Genomic DNA, 4,788 nt, shown 5'->3' on the forward strand with positions numbered 1-4,788 from the left:
GTTTCTTCGTGTTCATGAATAGAGAGAGTTTAGCTCACTGTTTAGTTGGAGTTGTTACACCTCAGCGAGAACAGTACAATTACATTTTTTAAACTTTAATGAGAGTAAAACCGAGGTTATGGTTTTTAGACCCAGTGGCACCTCTGATGTCTCACATATTGACCTGGGCATTTTTTAACCCTATGTTAAGTCTGTTGTAACAAACCTGGGTGTAAAAATGGATTGTGATTTTAAAATGGAGAAACAGATCAATTCTGTTGTGAGAGCAAGTTTCTTTCAACTTAGGCTTCTTACTAAGCTTAAGGCCTTTTTATCCTTCACAGACTTTGAGAGGGTTATACATGCTTTTATTACAACACGTCTTGACGATTGTAATGCTCTGTATGTAGGTGTTAGCCAGGCCTCCCTCTCTCGGCTACAACTGGTTCAAAATGCTGCCGCTCGTCTCCTTAATGGAACTAGTAAGCGAGATCAAATCACCCCTGTTCTTTCCTCTCTTCACTGGCTCCCAGTTAATTTTAGGATTGATTTTAAGATTTTATTGTTTGTTTTTAAAGCCCTTCATGGACTAGCTCCAGTTTACATCACTGATCTGTAGGAGCCACATGCTCCTTCAAGGTCATTAAGGTCTGCAAACCAGTCTCTACTTGTTGTCCCTAAAACAAGGCTTAAGAGTAGAGGGGATCGGGTTTCTCAGCCGCAGCCCCGAGACTTTGGAATGAGCTGCCTCTACATGTCAGACTGGCCCCCTGCCTTCCGGTTTTTAAATCGCGACTAAAAACACATTTTTATTACCTGGCTTTTACAGTTTTTTACAATTGCTATGACAGATTTTTCAATACTTTTAACAAAGTTCGAAACCCCTTAACACAGTTAGCACTACATCCGCATGTGTAAGCTATACTATTGACACATTTCTTGTTGCTTTAACACATAATGCATACAATTAACACAAATTTAAAATGCTTATAATCCTTTTACAAACAAGCTCAAACAAGACCAAAACAATACATTTTCCCAGCCAAATTTACCAATGCGTTAACACTGTATGTCAGAACAGATAACAACATGGTCTAAACCTAACCTTACAGGCTAAAGTTAAAGTGAACAACTATTCACATTAGGAATTGAAAAACAAATATATTCCCTGTATTTTATTCCATTGCTGATGAGAAACAGCTTATTGAAGTTATGCAATTGATTAAATCACAGCTGATTCCCATCTAGGAAGCACACTGTGTTGAGGTTCTTTCAATCACATGATCATATGTTCTGAAAGAGGACTCTTTGGGCTGGTCCTGGCTGGAAAAGGAACAATTTAATGCAACACAAAGAAAGAAGGAAAGAAATGCCTGCACGAGGGCGAGGAAGACGAGTACCAGGACAAGGAAGAGGAGTTAGAATGCGTGGTGGCGCTAAAAGAAGGACAGAGGTAGGGTGACAGATCAAATAAGAGCTACTATCATTGACCACGTCATAAACCACGTGCTATCATACAGCGAGGCTGGTGAACGAGTACAGCAAAATATCAGCCAGGACACAGTGGCTTCTATTGTCCATATTTTCAGAGAAACCAACAGGTAGGATATTGTTTCTACAGTGTGTGACTTTATGTCACTCTAATACTACTCTATAAACCTGGAGTACATTAGGACATACAGTAGATATACAGTACGGCACAGCAGTTGCATACACTGTGTCTAATTACTTTCAGAGAGTCATGGAGTTGGAGGCCAATCGAGTCCCACATGAAATTATCTATGTTGACGAGTATGGCTTCAACTTAGCGAAAAGGTGTCGCCGTGGGAGAAACATAATTGGCAAAACGGCCACAGTTACCGTGCCGGGCCAGGGGGGAGCCAACTTCACCATGTGAGCCGAAATCACCAACAATGGTGCACTCCTGCATAAATGTGAGATTGGCCCCTACAACACCGACCGCCTTCTTCTGATTTTAGAAGACCTGCACAAAAGACTGGTGCCAGAGGTAGAAAGGGGGCAGGTGGAAGACCACTTGCCAATATATGTGATTACATGGGACAATTGGGCATTCCACCATTCCCGTACAATCAGGGGTGGATTTAGTCATTATGAGGCCAACACAGGCATGGGGCCCTCCACAACCCGTGTTCTCCCCCTTTTCAGTCCTTATTTATCTGAGAAAGATGTGCTCTCTGTCTGACAGCTGTTTTGGCCAGAGTGCTGGATCATCTTCGTTATAACACATTGATTAGGGTGACTGCTACTTACGGGGTCTAGTTGCTGAGTATTATGTGTGTCACCATCTTTGTCATTGCCATAGTTATCATCATGGACAGTGAAAGCAGCAGTTCTGTAACCATCTCCATTCGAAGGATTCTGTAAGGTTGTCTTGTATGTAGCCCCCGCATCGCTAGAGCTACCTGGGCTGACACTACTCTTCATCAGTGTTAACATCGCTAGAGCAACCTGGGCTGACACTACTCTTCATCAGTGTAAGCATTGCTAGCGCAACCTGGACTGACACTACTCTTCATCAAAGTTAGCATTGTTAGCGCAACCTGGGCTGACACTACTCTTCATCAGTGTTAGCATCGCTAGCGCAAGCACCGGCTTCTTGCTGCTCTTTAGTAACGTTAATGTTCGTGTTGTCAGTACCCATCGTGAATAAGGTTGATACCTTTGGAAGTTTAGCTAGAAACGTTTTGCTTTCTTCCCGCTTCTTCCTTTTTTCAGAACCACTTCGGTAGCTTCTCTTTATTTTCCAACCGTCTGTAGCCTCCAGCTTACAGCATGCTGAGCCGTTTGTTTACAATAGGATAATGGAATAGTCCAATGTAGTGAGGACTGGGGGGAGTTTCTCATCATGAAATAAACAATCGGATAGCACTTAAGCGCATCAATGTTTAGAGATATAATTAAATAAGTTTAATTGATAGTTAATAAGTTTATGAGGCGTTTTAGGGGGCCCTTGGTAGCTTGGGGCCCAAGGCAATTGCCTACATTTGCCTTATGGTACTTCCGCCTCTGCGTATAATCACAGCCTGGTTTGACGCCCATCCAAGGATGATGTCCCATTTCCTTACTCTCCTTTCCTCAACCCCATTGAGGAGTTTTTCTGAGCCTGGAGTCGGAAGGTTTTTGACCATCGTCCACATGACCAATCACATCACAGCTGAACACTGTCAGGGGTGGATAAGGCATGCAAAAAGATTCTTCCAACGATGAAGAGAGGGGCAGAGCTGTCAACTGGGAGTTGGGTCAGGGGATGGAGGAGGACTCTGGACAGACCTGGTAAGCCCAAACGTGTAGTGCGGGTAAATTGGGAACGTCTGGAGGAGGCCCCTGTCCGACGGACTTTCAACTCACACCTCCAGCGGAGCATTTCGTGCATCCCTGTGGAAGCTTGGGGCATTGACCCTGAATGGACAATGTTCAAAGTTCCATTGCTGCGGCGGGGGAGCTGTGGTCTAAGGCTCTTAGGTGCTTCAAGGGGCGGTATCCCACGAACACCCTGGTGGACACCGGTGGTCAGGGAAGCCGTCCGACTGAAGAAGGAGTCCTTCCGGGATATGTTATTACGGAGGTCTCCGGACGCAGTTGCAAGCCACCGACAGGCCCGAAGGGCTTTAGCCTCTGCCGTGACAGAGGCAAAGCAGCGGGTGTGGGAGAAGTTCGGAGAAGACATGGAGAAGGGTGCTTCTGGAAAACCGTTCGCCATCTCAGGAGGGGGAAGCGGGGACTCATCCAAGCTGTATACCGTAAGGATGGGACGTTGTTGACCTCAACTGGGGAGATAATAGAGCGGTGGAAGGAGCACTTTGAGGAACTCATAAAATGCCGATTGTCGTCAATTTCCCTGGTGGAGGTCGCTGAGGTAGTCAAACAACTCTACAGCGGCAAAGCCCCAGGGATTGATGAGATCCGTCCAGAAATGCTGAAAGCTCTTGGTGTGGAGGGGCTGTCTTTGTTCACACGCCTCTTTAACATTGCGTGGAAGTCTGGGACAGTGCCTAAGGAGTGGCAGACTGGGGTGGTGGTTCCCCTCTTCAAAAAGGGGGACCAGAGGGTGTGTGCCAGTTACAGGGGTGTCACACTTTTCAGCCTCCCTGGTAAAGTCTACTCCAAGGTGCTGGAAAGGAGGATTCGGCCGATAGTCGAACCTCGGATTGAAGAGAAACAATGCCGATTCCGTCCTGGTCGTGAAACAACGGATCAGATCTTTACTCTCGCAAGGATCCTGGAGGGAGCCTGGGAGTATGCCCAACCAGTCCACATGTGTTTTGTGGATCTGGAGAAGGCGGATGACCGGGTCTGCCGGGAGAAACTGTGGGAGGTGCTGCGGGAGTATGGGGTGAGGGGGTCCCTTCTTAGGGCCATCCAATCTCTGTATGACCAAAGCGAGAGCTGTGTCCGGGTTCTCGGCAGTAAGTCGGACTCGTTCCAGGTGAGGGTTGGCCTCCGCCAGGGCTGCGCTTTGTCACCAATCCTGTTTATAATATTTATGTACAGGATATTGAGGCGTAGTCGGGGCGGGGAGGGTTGCAGTTCATGGGGTTTAGGATCTCATCGCTGCTTTTCAATTTTTCTCAGATGATGCGGTCCTGATGGCATCATCAGTCTGTGACCTTCAGCACTCACTGGATCGGTTCGCAGCTGGGTGTGAAGCCGCTGGGATGAGAATCAGCACCTAAAAATCTGAGGCCATGGTTCTCAGCAGGAAATCGATGAAGTGCTTTCTTCGGGTAGGGAGTGAGTCCTTACCCCAAGTGAAGGAGTTTAAGTACCTTGGGGTCTTGTTCGCGAGTG

This window comes from Etheostoma cragini, chromosome 10 (genome assembly GCF_013103735.1).
Source record: "Etheostoma cragini isolate CJK2018 chromosome 10, CSU_Ecrag_1.0, whole genome shotgun sequence".
In the NCBI taxonomy this organism is placed as follows: domain Eukaryota; kingdom Metazoa; phylum Chordata; class Actinopteri; order Perciformes; family Percidae; genus Etheostoma; species Etheostoma cragini.